The sequence below is a fragment of the Carassius carassius genome, chromosome 41 (assembly GCF_963082965.1).
Source record: "Carassius carassius chromosome 41, fCarCar2.1, whole genome shotgun sequence".
Taxonomy (NCBI): Eukaryota; Metazoa; Chordata; class Actinopteri; order Cypriniformes; family Cyprinidae; genus Carassius; species Carassius carassius.
The window spans coordinates 2,990,507-3,006,552 of NC_081795.1; positions in this window are offsets into that span (position 1 = coordinate 2,990,507).

Genomic DNA, 16,046 nt, shown 5'->3' on the forward strand with positions numbered 1-16,046 from the left:
CAGTTTTTATATATGTTAAAGGCTTATTATCATTGGTTGTTGTATTGATGTGTAAATTACAGTTTTAAACTGCAAAAGTTACATGGTGTTCTGCAAAATTTGTACATTTTTGGCATATTTTAACACACTGATTGGCAACCATGGCTGCTGACCTAAACAGTTTTTTTTTATTAATTTTTTTTTGTATTTCTCTATAATAAAAAAAAGACATGATGTAAAGTGATACTTTAAAAACAGTACTATTTCTGTTTCACTAATCAAATTTAAAAAGTAAACAATTGTCATTGATCATGTGACTCTTTGTACAAGTTGATTGAAAAAATGCACAAGTGGTTTCAGATTTTTGGATTCGACTGTTCTTTTTCACACTTTCTTATTTTGTGCATGATTGGAAAGTATGTTCTTTTGAGTGTGTAGTAAGAAAGTATGCCCGTTTTGGGAGACTGACACCTTTAACACTGTTTGCATTGATTTGTAACTGTCAGCATGTTAAAATAAAATATGGATTAAATAAAAATTAAAATATGCATTAAAATATGCAGGATATTAAAACATACTGACATCATTATATTTACAATTTACTCTGCAACAATCTATTTGATTTCGCGCCCAGCCACTGTTTCCAACACACTATGATTTGTTAAACTAATCCTGATCTTGAATGCTGGAATATATAGTACAAACATTATGCACACTGAACGCAGCCATAATATGACTTAATATAGCTATGTAATTTATGTCCAAGATGATGCATCTTATTCTTTATAACCTAAAATAACAAAAATGACTGGTAAAATTACAAGATATGATATTTGAAAGTGCTAACATCCTTGCTCTTGTATCTCTGTTTGAGTCTTGTATTTACTTATATAAATGCACTTTTATAACTGGTGTCTCATAGGACAAGATGAAGCCAGAGAAAGAAAGAGAGTGAAATGCATGCACAGCTCTATTTCTAGCACATGCATATGCTTGTATGTGCATTCTATAATAATACATATACACTTTCTTTTCTTCTCAAACACACCAGTGTTATTCAGGTTAAGTGTCAGATTTTCCCAAAGGCTGCCTGCAGGGAGCTAAACTGAAGATATGCAATGTCATCACGTTTCTCAAAGTTACTGCGACTCAGGTAAGAACTGCTAATATGACTTTCTTTTGACCACTTTTTCATTAGGGCTTTGATCACGGCTGTGCCATTTGCAGACCTTTATCGTGCCAACAATGGCATCTGTCACAGAGGTCAGAGCTTTGGTTAAACATAATAAGTCTGATCACAATCGCTGTTTTAATCAGACGGGTCAGAGACTTCTCCACAGTCAGGACCAGTTTGTAATCACACCACATCGCCAGAGATCATTCAGGGCACTTTCAGGAAGATTTTCCCAGTGAAACCACTGCTCAACTATTCAAGACATTACACATACCTTAAATATCATGTACCCTTAATAATAATCCTTGAGGTTTTATTATTAATTAGGATAAAACTGAAAAGTTTTACTTTGCATGGATCCACGAAAGCGAAAAAATAAAATAAAATTTTGGATAAATTATTTTATTCACAACATTAGCTTTCAGGCTCCCAAAACACTGTTGTCATGTAAATGAACCACCAAAATGCATGAAGACATTTCCAATTTTTAGTTGAAGATGGTGTCATGTAAACACTCCCTTAAACTTCCCTTCACCCCACTTTGCAACCACCAGAACTGTCTATTATCATGGTGGCAAGTTTTGCATATAATTAACATTCCCCTTATCTGTAATAAATCATAATGGAGTTCAAAATGAAAGCTCATGAGGAGATTATAAATTTAGTATGTGTCAATCACAATGCAAATGCATACACGCAGCACGTACTACTTACTCCTGTGACAATTCTTTTGGCATTCCGACACACTGCCTTCATTTTTAATCTTAACTATCTTTAATTAAATAATCTGGAGGGACGCTTGGGTTGAATCTCATGTTCGAGATCCTACTTTATGGACAACGAGGTACATTTGTTCACACTTTCTAATCTGTTTGTCTTTACTACTTTCAAGCACTAGATTAGGACATTTAACCTGTTAGCCCGCACCCCCCCCCCCCCCCCCATTATGGGACTCACAGCTGAAAGTGTTCTACCTAACTTATAATTGTAACAGTTTCCTACTTCAGTGTGTTACAAACATAATTTTGGTGTCTTTGGAAAGAAGACACTTTCGGCTTTACTTTTTATCAACCAGATTTGATAATGCTCAAAAATATTAAAAGTAATAGACACTGAAGTGCCTTGAATTTTTTTTACCACACTTAAATATTTTTTTATTTGTTATAAAAATACATGAAATGAGTACTGGAGCAATCTAGAAAAGTAATGGGTTGAAAGCCACATGTCTCATGAGTTTCTATTTCAAATCTGAATAAGATATCATTAAAAATGAGACTCCTGCAAATATTTTTCTGAGACTATGTCTAGACCCCCCACCCCCCAAATATAAGAATATATATTTCCCAATAGTATTGAAGGCTTCTACAGACTATTTAGTCAGTAAACATACCACTGCATAGTTTTTTCAATTATAAAACACTAGACAGAAACTTAGACATCATATAAGTGATTTACTTTAGCACTAGAAAAATACAATAAGAATAATCTGAGTAAGAAAAATAAGAATAATATGAAAAATAAAAAAAGATCTAACTTTCTTTGCCAATTACAGAAAATCCCGAGATTGCTAGAAATGCAGCATTTACAATGAATTACGAGGCAAATAAGTGCTTATGTGCTGATGGCCACTTATACAGATGTTAATAACACAAATGTGCCATAAAGTAAATAATCCACTCTCTCTATTCATATAGACGAGTTCACTTTGATAGCCGTGATCATACAGTAATAGCGAGCTGATTTGGGCTGATTTGCACTCAAACAGATGGTAATCATGCAGATACATTCACATTCAACATAAAACACACTCTCACATATATAAAAACTGTTGAAAAAGAAAACAAACAAAGAAAAAGGTGATCGCTGTAAGTTCCGCCTCCATCTGACAGGTGCGTCAGAGCGTGCCATGAGGGAGCGCCAAAATTCAAATAAACTATCTTTCGCCTATCTTTCATTCATTTTTTTTTCTGGTGGATCGTCTCATTCTGTTTGTGACACTGTACGCTGCAAAACCATGCCGTTTTTTTACTACCAAGACGCAGTTTCTGACCGTGAGGTATTCCATAACGGACACAAACAGTTCTGTCGCTGGAGAACTGAAACGTAAACAAAGGAATTATGATCCATATTACAACGTTATTGCTTCGTTGGACAAAACGTGCTTTATGAGATGTCGTTCAGTGGACCCTTACCTTTCTAACTAAACCGGGATTTACAGCTGTGGATGTGTTTATGACGGATCTGGCATGTACAGCATTTCTAATGTTCATGTTTTTTATGTGTACTGCTTACACAAATGTAGCAAATACAGTCTTTATAAACTTTCCATTGAAAAACAGCGATCTGTCGTCGATGCTTGAGGCTTAGATCTTTATAATGATACATAGTTTGTCAAGAGTAAATTTGTCCCATTTCATTTAATCTATTCATAAACACTGACACGTGCGAGTTGAGAGGCTTTCAGGATGAGGGCGTCGGGGTGCTGGCTAAAGCCTGGTTCACACCGCAGGATAATTAGGCCGATTTTAGCCCCGATTCACCCCTTCCGACAATCTTAAGGATGCTCCGATTATCGTAAAATAATCTGATCAGATATTCCTGCCGTGTGTGGTGTGTTAAGACTGCTCTCCTCTGCTCGGAAGGATGTCGGGACTGCTCCGATCTCAAATCGGGGATATCCAACATGTTGGATTTATTTGGCCCGATTTCTTCTCGTGTGTGGTGTCCCCCGAGGACAAACGATCACACAGCCTGTGGACTGTGGCGTGTAGCCAATCAGAAAGCGAGGTGACGAGGCGGCGAGGAAGTACCGGGAAACAAAATCAAAACAGCCGGCGGCATGGCGCACCAGAAAGTCCGGTGGACGTCGGAGATGGAGGACCAACTCGTCGACCTGTGGCAACACCGTGAATGTTTGTCTCCACTTCTTTGACCATCGCCTTTTCTTGTTTTTCTTATGTTTTTTTTCGGTTAAAAACAAAGCACAAACTATGGCCACTGCATCCTCTTCGTTCGCCATGATTGTTTACTCTAAAGTCACGTTTGATCTCGAGGGATTTTGCGAGATTTCCCGTCTGACCTGGGAATGCTCAGGAGTCAAATCGGTTCGTGTGTAATGTGTTGATTTTGCCGTGTGGCTGCACACCACACACTGTACGACCAAAACTGTTAGACCCGTGATTTTTTATCGCCATGTGTGGGGTCTCTCAGGTTTGGAAAATCGGCCGACAATTTTAAAATCGTCCCGTGTGAACCAGGCTTAAGAGGTTTTAAACTAATGGAACAGAACTGAGCCCAAGTTGACTTCTTAAACATTTGTTGATAGTGACTATTTCATAGGGACTCCACTGAAAAAAAACAAACTAGCAGAAACAACACTAAGTTGCTCATGCATGTGTGTGCATGAGAATGATTGTTTTGATTATTGAGTGTTAGCTTACCAGGAAGGTAAATTCAAAGCTCTTAAATCAAAAGTCAATCAGAGGATAAAATCCCATCAGCCCTGTTCTTGGCAGTGAATTGAGTAGAGCGCTTCGAGCCCTTTGAAAGCCCAGCCATTGTGTGTTCAGCTAATCACTTCACCTGAGCTTCTATTCAAAGCTTTAAAGCTTTGAAGAGCAACAACAGAAGAACTGATGTTTTATGCATATGATTTTTTCTACTTGAAGGCAATATTCACCTTCTTTCCCGAGGTGTTTTGTTGATCAAGCACATGTTCAAGAATTTCACAGGAGGTTTGTTACCTTGAGAAAACTCATTAAAGAATGGGTGGGGCATTTTCAAAGCCGCACAGTTGGAAGTGGAAAATCCTAAAACATTATTTAGGTTTCTGATTTGCAATCCATACATATATATAGATTCAATAATTAAATAATTAAAATTACACTTATGTTTACTCACCAAAGAACCGCTGGAACCAAATGCCATTGAGTTAAACTAGATCAGTAAGACTTCAGATGACGTTTGAAGTATAGTTATGTGGAACATTATTGTAGAGATTTAGAGATAAAACAGATGTAAACCAAGCAACAAAATTACATTTGTTGCGGCTGTTTAGGACAAAAGCAGATTTACATGAAAGAGAGTGTTTTATCGCTCTACCACATCTGGTTAGGATACGGCGCTAGAGCCAGAAAAAAATAGGCCGCTTGCAAACATTGCCAAATTGTTAGATGAGGCCGAGCACGACCCTGCTGAAACGTTCCATCAGTATATATGACCGGATGAGACATTTTTGCTTTCACAGCAAAGGCGTCATCATTCACAGCACACACGGCAGACAGCCCATAATAACCGCGTCACTACTGATGATTATACAGAGGTCACCGTGGATTGGTCCTTTAAGCACACACACACACACACACGCAAGAAGTCTGAAACGAGACCTGGGGCAGATAGAAGTCTGGAAGACTGTCATTTTTCACCCTCATAATGATCTGGAGTAAGTGCTGAAGTTCAGTGTGGCACAGACACAGAGACAAACGCTCATAACTCATTCGCCTGACGTACAACAAACGGTCACATGTGAAAAGATGGAGCTTAAATTATGATTTCGGAAGATGACACGCCTCAATATTCTACAGGCGGGAAAATTCAACTGGAATGTTTAACAGTTAAACACTGCAGATAAAAAGAATGTTTTAATGCGAGTAAAATCGCATTAACATAAAACGCATAATATGCAACTGTCTTTAAAATATAACTACTGTTACTATTATTATATAGAATTTTAATTTCCATGTTTTAGAGTTACGGGTAATTGCATTAAGTTTAGTGCATTTTAAGGTAAGTTAAAAATATCGGACTAGCATGTAACGTCTAGTTCACCTGGACATATTTTTTACTGTCTGTGTAAATGTAAGTTCATTACACGCGCTCGTGTGTGTGTGTCTGTATGTATATATATATATATTGTGACGGGAGGAGCACAAGACAGACACAGTGGGCGTGGTGTCAGGCCTCGGAGAGGCTTTTATTAACAGAAAATCAAATAAAACAGGGGATAAAGGTGGCCAAAGGGGGAGAGTGTCCAAAACAAACGGGGGATCTGGTGTCCTCGTCGTGCTGCGGGGTTCGTGTGGGTATGGCAGTGTTCATCATGGACAGTGTTGCCAGATTGGAAATGTCCAAGTATCGTACCAGAAGTTCAAAATTATCGTATCTGGAAGAAAATTATCGTACACGAGTCAAAAGAGTTATTTATCTATTCTAAACCAACAACATTTTGACACGACCTGCAAATTACCACAATAGATAACAAGGCGTATTGTTTGACGGAAGCAGTGAGACAAAATACTATCCCATTATTTTCAGTGACTGTCTGCGTCGCTGCGCATATTAAATCATATTAAAATTATTTTTAACACTTGCTTCGTGGCGTCCAGTGAAAAAGGAATTTAGTTGTTGCTGCGTGGTGCAGTTACTCCACAACTGAGCCGCTTTCATCGGTATCCTGCGTGTCGCCAGATGTTGAAGGGGTTCTTGCTATCATGGACCGCAACTATTGCTCGTTGGCTTTAAAGCAGGGCACCCTCCTGCATTCTTAACACACCCTGAGGTGCACACGAACGCATTTAGAGTGTCTGTAATGAGCCGATTTCGTGTATGAGTAAAGAAGCCATATGACTGCAACTACCCTCATTTAAATTTTCATAGAATTCTGAAATTATCGTACATTAAAGTCCACATGAAATCAAAATTGACTATATTCACTTTGTTCGCCTAAATTGATCGTTTTGTGCTGAACAATTCATCCATGCGAGTCAATCCACACAAAAAAATTTTTTGGCTTCATAATCTTTAATCAAAATCTGAAAATGCCCCTCCCCTCTGCATTGGAGGACCTTCACTGATGACGTAGGCTTGAGGAATAAGGTGTCTGCTTAATCCGTAACCACGCCCCTCCAACTGACAGTAGACAGGATGCCTGTGTGTTTGCGAGCATTGACAGCGCGTGAAAGGAGAGATGGCGAGGAGGTGCATTTTTGGTTGTGGAACTCACGGAACACTTTTCCCTTTCCCTAAAATTCCCTCGTTACGGTCCAGATGGCTCGATTTTTACATTTCGAGGAAGGAGGGATAACAGAGTGGTCACGGATGTGCTCGAAGCACTTCACAAGCCGAGTGAACAACCGATTGTAAACTTGCGTTTAGATCTGCCTCCATTTTTTTAATTAAACACCTACTTATCTAGATCCAATCAAGGTGCTAGTTGGAAAATAAGCCACGCCCACTATTTTCCTCATTTATTATTCCGTTTCTCTCAGAAATACGTCACAACACTGGATAAAAGTTGTTTGCAAATTCTGTTTCACGGGGACTTTAAGGGATTTTTTTCATTATTGATCGTACATCGTACAGAGGTAAAAATTATCGTACAAATACGATAATTATCGTACATCTGGCAACACTGATCATGGAGGAAGGGTCCAGGTAAGGGGCGGAGTCCGGCGGCCGCACACGCATCACTCTCGTTGGCCGCGGCGTTGGCAGGGGATGGACGGCCAGGCATCCTGGCCCGACGGCCGTGTAAACGGGTGCGGTTCCCATCCGGATCGCGGGTCAGCCCTGACTCGTCCAGCGCCCCTCCTCTCACACACCCACTCCAGTCGGGAGCCTGGTGAAGGGCGGCGATTTAGGATGGGGTGCCGTTGACAATCAGGGAGGAGTCAGCTGACTCGTCACAATATATATATATATATATATATATATATATATATATATATATATATATATATATAATATATAATATATATATAAATTAATATACATAATTAAAACCACAATTGTTTTTATATTTGTGTTAAATGTTGTAATTTGTGAGTCATTTCTAAGGCATTGCTCAAGTAAGTGTTTGGAGTATTTTCCCAGCTAACAAAAATATTTTTTAAGAACTGCTGTTCCTTTTTTTTTCATCGTTTCTTCATGTTAAGGGACCATTTTATCATTTTGCAGACATAATAGGAGTGTTTTTTTCTTGGTTAAAAATGTTCCATGAACTAAGCATAAATAATGCTTTTGTGCTAAAGTTTTGAAAACAGTAATAAATACCAAATAGCTTTGAATAGCCATTCTATTAATGTTACTTGAGACAACCTTTACCATATTGGTAGCTAAAGTTCTGAGAATGTTCCCTGTTAACTGGGTTAGAGTGTTGTTGCTTATTTTGACAAAATGAGTTTTTTTTAACCTATTTTATACATCTTACATACAAAAATTGTACGTCTGATCACACAGAGCTCTCCATGACAAAAGTAGAATATCATTCATATCTGTAGCATAAAATGGTGTGAAATGAGTTACACACCTAAGTTTAATATTTAGGATTAAGGGGTTTGTTTAAATCCCTAACCTTAAGTATGAGCTATAATTTAAAAGTAATAATTTGAGCTTAACAGAATCAGTTCCTGTCAGTGCCTGCTTTGAGAAAGTCAGCCTGACTCAGGAAGTTTGTGCAGCTTCTAAAACTTTTGAAGGTGTCCTACAGGAATGCCCTCGGGGAAATAAAAAAAGCTTTAGCCTTTCATTAACAGATCTGAGATTCATTTTTCATATAATTGTGGCGAATCCCTCTCAGTCACTTTCACTCTTTCATGCATAATCACACAAACATCCACGGTTCTCAATTGGAAGATATCAACTGTTGACAGATTTCATTTGCATATAAATCAGAGTGAGGAAAATCAAGAGCTTTATTTTTTATGTCTGTCTGACTGTCAGTACACCTCGGTTATCACATACCGCCTCTTTTTCTCCCACTGCCTCGATATGATTGAATGTGGCTTTCTCTCCCACATAGAAAATGGATTGAATTCGGAAGAAACTTTTGATAGTTAATATGCAGGCAGGAGGCCAATCAGATTAGCTGCTCACATAAGACAGACTCAGATTTATACAAGGATAATGAGAATAAAAGAATAACACTAAAAAGAAAGCTTAATTTACACATTTTCTTAAGAAAAACATCGGCATTCTGGCATTGTGATGTGAATGCCAGGGTTTTGCTAAGCGTTTGCTAAGGTGAGTTGCTATGCAGTTGCTAGGTTTTTTTTTTTTCTTTAAGCTTATACCCACAACTATAAACTACATACACTACTAGCTTTAACAGCAGTTAATTCCTCCAGCGAATTCCTCCAGCGTGACCAGCTCTGAATCACATGTGTAATCCGTCGAATGGCTGGGCGAGACGTCATAGGAGGATGACATCAGAGATCAGGAAGCTTAAAAGCAGGAAGCTTAAAAACATGTGCGGCAAAGCCGGCATTAGCCTCTAGCAAGTGCCGGCAGAAATGCCGGAAGTGTGGCACTTCAAGGAACTATGGTTACATGTGTAACCTGAGACATTCCTCTTCAGGAACTCTAACTGCGTCGGAGAACACTTCGGGAATGAGAATGCCCACACCGCTAGACTTTCAAATCTCCACCTAGTGTGTGAACTTGCACAGCTAGGGCGAAAAAACAGAAAAACCTGGAGTGGCTTGCATAACTAAGTCATAGAACCTGACAAAGGTAAAGGGCATTGACCAACCCACAGCACTGCAGATGTCCTGCATTGAGACACCCGCTAAGAAGGTCTTCCAGGCCGCCGCACTTCTAGTGGAGTGAGCCTTGACCCCCAAGGGCGAGGGGAGATCAGAGGACTCATAGGCTATAGAGATGGCATCTACTATCCACCAACTGAGGGTCGCTTAGGGGGACCATAGCATACAAACAACTGGTCCATCCTTATTCACAGCTTGCCAGCAGAAAAGCAGTCTTTATAGTGAGGTGGCGATAAGAAATCTCCTCAATTGGCTCGAATGGAGGATTACAGAGAGCCTCTAACACCATAGCCAGGTTCCATGTAGGGACACTAGAATGTTTAGGAGGCCACAGCCTCAGCGCACCACAGAGGAAATGTGTAATCAGGGGGTGTTTTCCCACTGACTGGCCACCAAGAGAGGCGTGGTAGGCTGCAATGACGGCCACGTAGACCTTAAAGGTGGAGTGTACCAACTGGGCAGTTAACTGGGTTGAGCTGGTGGTCTCCGCACCAAGAAATGAAAAGTTTACACTTCATGGTGTACAGTTTCCTTGTGGAGGGAGCTCTGGACTGGAGGATGTTCTCAACAACCTCCAGTGAGAGACCAGAAGCTATGAGTTGTGCCCCCTTAGAGGCCACACCCATAACTTTCACAGCTCCGGGCAAGGGTGTATTATAGTGCCCTCCACCTCGGTGTGAAGCCGCCATTCCCCCGGGCCTCGGCCCCTCCCTCGACAGGATGTCTGCTTCCGTATTGAGATGCCCAGGAAGTTCTCATTGAAGGCCACGACGTCATCCTCCTCGGAGATGTAGTGCCGGAGCATGCTTCCGATCCCAGAGAATGGGTGCTGGATCTGGTTGGTGAGGAAGAAGACAGGGACTTGCCCGTCTCCATTCCCTCCACCAGATCCATCTACGAACCCCACGAGTGTGATCACCGCTCTGCCTCGGCGATAGCGGGACCAGCTCCGCGGAGAACACTTGTGAAGGCTCCCTTGATACTTGGGAACACTTGTGAAGGCTCCCTCGCTCCCTGCATGCTCCGCTCCGAGGCAGACAATTCACAAACTGTGTGTATCCCCATGTGTAATGTAACGCGGGCAGGGAGAAACACACAGCTTGAAATGCTTCCTGCCCTCGCCCAGTTTGTGCTTAAGTTTGTTTCGTGCTTTTGATATTATGAGTGACAAACAACACTAAATAAGACTCACAAATGAATATCAGACTGACACACACAGAGAGCATTTGCTGAATGACAGAAGGCTAATGCCAGCTTCACCACACGTGCTTGTAAGCTTCCTGGTCTCTGACGTCACCCGTCTATGACGTCTCGCCCATCCATTGGATGGATTACACATGTGATTCAGAGCTGGTCACGCTGTAGGCATTCCCAAAGCATCTCTGAAGCAGCTCAAGTTTCTAAAGAGGAACTCAATTCATTGTAGAGATTTGATTCGTTTTAATTGGATCCTCGGTTTCACATGTAGCATTGAAACAATTGAATCATTCTAATGAATCAGTTCGTTCGAACTGCTCGCTACTTATTGTGTTGGGAATTCTGATTCATTCTAGTGAATTGGCTCACTCAGACGGTTCATATAAATTAAAAGATTCAAACTATGATTCACTGATTCTAGTACCTTCATATATGAGAAGGGATTTAGCATTTATCCTTATTTTGCAGAAGAATATTTAAATCCGTCCATCATTTATTATCGTCGTTATACAAATTATGGTGTATCCCAAATGTTTTTCTTTTAGTTAGTTTCTTTTAGTTTTTATATTTCAAGTATAAAATTATATCTAAATTATATATTAATATATATATATATATATATATATATATATATATATATATATTATAAAACATTATATATACTTAAATATAATACTTAAAATATATTAAGGAACTTATATGTAGTAAGCTACTTTAAGCTTAGTACTTAGTGGACTACTTTTTGTAAATTGTATTGCCTTTTAGCTTTGTAATCTGTTTCAATAGTTTTAAAATAGGTTTCCCAAATCTAAAGTCTCTTTGATATTCTAGATCGTCCTTCACCTTGGTCACTTTTTTGGCAGTTTATAATCTACCAAATGAAAATCTGATTACTGTGAAAAGTAAGAGCACACCTCTCCTCAACAAAACACAATTTTAGGTATCTGTCTGTAGCACAAATGCCCTGGGACAAGTTACGCTCCACTATTTAATGAAGTTTACAACAAGGATGAAAACTATAATGATAACGATAAAGATATAGCTCTAAATTCCAGTTTTAAAGAGCTTGAACATTTAAAGTGACAAACAATGTAATTGGAGTGCGTACTTATTATTGTGATGCTGTTGCGGTGTCATTTTCTTTTTAAGTTACCGTTCTTGGTGTGCCTTTGGGAGTTTAAATCACCACCCAAGTTATACTGACGTTTGATTTAGCAAGCACTCTTAAATAAGCATAGGATCTGACAAAGAAAGAGAAAAAGGCATGAGGAGACAAAGAAAACGGTGAAATAGAGTGATGTGAGTGATAAGGGGAGGTCATGATTGAGTGATGATGGAAAAAGGCGTTTGACAAGAAAAGGACTTTGGAGGGGAAAGGAAAAAGAAAACGTGAAAGCCCTTTATTTAAGCATTCAGGAAAAGTGGACCACTTGAGGATGGTTATATAGTGAGAAAGAGGGGGACGAGGTCTCCAGCAGCTTGTTTTAAGTCCACTGGTTGTGATGGTGTTTTCACTCCTTCACTAAACGCAAATCCATCAGATGAACAAAGAGTCAAACACAATTGGACACTTCTTAAAAATAAGTTTAATTAACATGTAAAATCCTACACCAGCACTCATCATGGTGTCATTTTTGACCATGTCACATTATTTTTTAAAGCCTCTTGGCTCTTTTTTCCCATCAGTCCATTTTATTTCTTAGCAATTTATCACTCCGTGATTTGTCCAAAAGTAATCACTCAGTACCTTGTTCCTTAAGCGCAAAAATTCAAAAACTTCAAATAAAACAGTCAACATTCATGCACATTCATTTTGCGGTATGAAATATCACAAGTGTCTGGAGCTGAAACAGTTTGACCCGATTAATGCTTTGATTTACTAAGTTAAGTTTTACAAACGTAGTACATCAGTTCATGTTCACCACTACAGCAGCATTACTAAGATGAGAGAACTTACCCGAGTACTAAGACACACTGATAAGATGCACCTGTTGAATAAGATTACTTCATTTATTGGCTTCAACTTAATTGTTCTTTAACTTGAGGTAACAATCTGCACAGTGTTTTTTTTTCTTCTCTCTTTCTGGGTATTCACATTTAAATAAAATTGGAAATAAATTAGATAATCATCTTACATAAACCATTTAAGCAAACTCATTTAAGACAGTTTAGTACTTGTAGTGGAAAAGAAGAGAAGTACTCAGTCTTTATATCCTAAAAAAAAAAAAAAATCGCTAAATACAGTACAATTACAGTGATCAAAATGGATGCTCACAAACTGGGAAATGGTATCAAAGTACAGAAGGTAGTAATAAAAATAATATATAATATATAAATAACAAATACATACAATAATAAATATTTTTCTTCGTTCTCAGCAAAGCACATCATAATTATTCCACCAATGCGAATATCACTTTACAGGTGCTGGGTAAAAGCTTTTATTCGTTTTTTTAAGTACTCATCAAAAATTTCAAGACAAGAATACTAACTGCAGACACAAAGATGCCAGCACTTATCAGGTTTACCAAGACAAAGAGATTACTAAATGAACATTTGTCATAAATACAGAGATTATTCATCATAGTCATCAAAGGTACTAAGAAATGAGCATGAGATCTCGCCACAGTAGGAAGTGTGAGATACTCATTGAAGTTACTAAGATTACTCTACTCTCATCGAAAATACTAAGATCAGGTTACCCATGAGACAAACTGATATAAAATACTCAGAATGTGTGTGTCACTGTATGTGAGTGCTCGGGCACTCGGCTGGAGTACTAAGATATTGGTGACTGATAGCGTGACGTGTTTTAAATGCATAGAGACACATGGAGTCATTCACTGTCCTGCGATAAACTCCATTACTAAGATAATACTGGAACTGTAAACAGAACAAATACGCCACTCTCTTTCTAATAACATCTTCGTTGTGCTTTTAAATCATGCTTAAGGGTCACTGCAGCCTATTGTGTTGTAATACCTCAGGTAAATATGTCGAAACCCTCACTTCACATGGTCTGATATGAACTTACAGCTGATCATTTTTTACTAAGAACTTGAAATGCAGTCAAGTAAACTTGAACTCTTCGTAGGAGTATTTTTTACCACCGTAAGCACTCTCGGACCATGTGGTGTTTGGGTTTGAGTAACATTTTTCCCAGTTTACTAAGACACAAAGATGAAATCTTTTTTTAATCATGCGGAATAAAAATGTAACAGACTGCCAAAATTTACCATGGTTCAAAAGATTATAAAATACGATTTTTAAAGATTACAGTATACTTAAGATTTCAAAAAGTGCATTGCTGCCTTTTATAAAGCTTTATTGTTACTCACTGGAATCAGAATTAAAGCTCCATTTGAAAAGGAGACAAAATATCTTCGGAATAAACTGTTAAAACTGATACTGGTATTCATAATTTGAAGTACTTAAAATTTGAGGCTTAAATCTGACCCTGAACTGAAAGATCCACTGATTAATGTGACTAAAAGTAAACCCATGTCTGTGAATTGTTTATTTGCAAACTGTCTACATTGTTTAAGCACCTGGGACACTAAATGAATTATGCAAAAACAGACACAAAATTTGTGAGTTTTCTCAATGTAATGTCTGGTCATGTCAATTGGTTTCGAGTGCTAGATGTGTGCTTAAACTAAAATATGGGTGCTTATAGCGAGGGATTTTCCACTGAATTGTTAAATGTTTTAATGTAAATTAATGTTTTAGTGAATTCACGTCAGTTCGTCTTTTTTTGGCAGATTCTAGTTTTTGCATTTGTGAGGCTTAAAGAGTTCACATACACACAAAGAATATACACATCTACACACACTGTACATTAACATGTTGATTTCATGAAGCCCCTGCTCCTGTAAAGCTCATTGTGTTCTCTGATTGGCTGACCTAGTGTTGGAAATGTAACACCACTTATCATAATAGTGAGCTCACACTGTGTGATTTTTTTAAGTCCTTTAGGATTGTACTTGTCAGATTGTACGAACATGATGACCATGTCACACTGTTGGATCTCAGTTGTCATTAATGTCAGACTGTTCAACAGACAAGACATGTTAAAAACAGGTGCGCGCAATGAAACTGGAGTTTTAAATTATCACCTCATACACGTTCAGTGACAGTGAGCTGAATTGCAGGTGGGGCTGTAATGTTGGCTATCATTAAAAGCATATGAATGGCGATATTTAAGAAGAATAGTGCAAGCAGCACTACACACCCACATGAAAACACTGGCATGTCACACTGCAGGACTGTGCGCTAAAACTTCTGACACTGCCACAATTTCATCGGAGGTCAAATTTGATTGCAGCGGATATTCATTACTTTATTTTAAGACTACAGATTATAGCCTAAGATTATAGGAATCTTTTAGGATTTTCAAAATTGGTCTCAGACGACCAAATCTTGGCCAAAATCGCTAAACGATAGAAAAAAAAATCTTTTGTGGGAGACTTTGAGCTTTGTGACTTTGCAGATCTTAGCACACTAAAGAAAAAGAAAAACATGAAAATATATCAAATGACCCCATTAATTACGAAACATTAATTACACCAGAAGAAAAGGCATTAAAAATCAGTAACTTACAACTTTTCTTTGAACGGATGTCAGGAATAAATGAGGAACAATTAGTAAGGTGTTATTAAAACTAATATTAACGTTCCATTCTCTAGAAAGCGAAGAAGTTAAAAGTACTCAATTTCGCTGTAAACAGTTTTATTATTTCCTCATCCAGCTCTTCAGTAAATTATGTTTCTTTAAAACTTACTGCCAAACAGATGGCTATATAAATGTCGGCGGTAGGGATGGCACGGTTCGCTGAAAAAAACCAAACCGTTCAGTTCGCCACACACGTTTCGGCACGCGCTGGGACCACGGACAACTTAAATCTGCTTTTGTAACTTTAATAAAGAACAATCTTTAATTTATACAGTCAAATATGTGGTGCTGTTTTACATTTGATTACTTTATTCAATTTCTGTAACTAAAAACTAATGCTTGACCTCCCTAAAAAAATTAAATAAATTAAAAATCACTGTTTATTTTATTTGTATTCTATAGTATTCTATTGTATTTATTTGTGCTGCTGGTTGTAGTTGGATATATATATATTTTTAAGTATAGTTTCTCCATAAACATAGCAC